We start from the raw sequence: 1,118 nt of genomic DNA, 5'->3' as shown, positions 1-1,118 counted from the left end.
TATACAAGTACTTGTATATATATCAAAATTATAATTGATGTTAATTTATTTATTAATCCACATAAGTATATTAATAGTATTAATTAATAAAATATAAATTGTAGTGCACGTAAGTTGAATTGTATTATGTTACAACAGAATTGAAAAGAGACAAATAAAACCGCATTAAAGTGTACACGTCGTACAAGAAAGGGAAGAAGGCGGAGCCACTTCTCTCACCCTTAGCTTCGACGAGACTTCCTTGTTGTTTGCATAACTCATAAATCCCGATAGAGCATAGGCACAAGATACGATGCAAAAATGCCACGTAATCTACTACCGCTCGTGGGCGTGAGTATCGGAGCAAGAGCTACAGCCACAGCTCGGAAACGTATAAATCTTTCGATATAACTTCCGGCTTTCCTCGAGGTCTTATCGAAGGAAGAAACGATAGCTAATCTTTGCCTCAATTGAAAACACAATTCTTTTGAACGCTTGTCTGATTTTAAACGTATTAACAATATGTACAAGAACATTTACATAAAAATTTACGTAAATGTGTACATTTTTAATGCACGATAAATGTATGACTGTATAACAAATAAAATAAGAAATGTGATATAATAAAGTAAAACAGAAACTTATTTAATTATTTTTATGCAACAAATAAGTATCATCATAGTGGTAGAATTTATATGAATGCATAATTATATTGCAACTTTTGACATATAATATTATATTATACGTTCACATGTATTTTATATTTCATATAAAATTACAATTTTACATGTTGCACACACAGGGCGCTATGCCCTCAAGCTTTAGTGTACAATTATAATTCGGCACATAATTATTGTTTACTTCAATCATTATTCTCGTTATACTTATAGGTAGACATCTCCTGTGTTGTAAGTGCACGTGGTGTACGTGATAAAACATTATGTTTTTTATGGTCGGATTGAAAGAAAAAGAAAGTTGCAATTACTACAATTTAATTATAATTTATATTTATAGTCTTTTTTACCATAGTTTGACTATAACGTAGTCAATTATGCTTAATATAGTCACATACATACTGCTTTAAAATCTCTAAAAAGACTACAAATATGGTATATAAGCAAGTGCATGTATGATATATA

Source organism: Trachymyrmex septentrionalis, unplaced genomic scaffold, assembly GCF_001594115.1.
Source record: "Trachymyrmex septentrionalis isolate Tsep2-gDNA-1 unplaced genomic scaffold, Tsep1.0 scaffold73, whole genome shotgun sequence".
Classification (NCBI taxonomy): Eukaryota; Metazoa; Arthropoda; class Insecta; order Hymenoptera; family Formicidae; genus Trachymyrmex; species Trachymyrmex septentrionalis.
The sequence above is the reverse complement of the archived record's forward strand: the minus strand, read 5'-3'. Positions refer to the sequence as shown.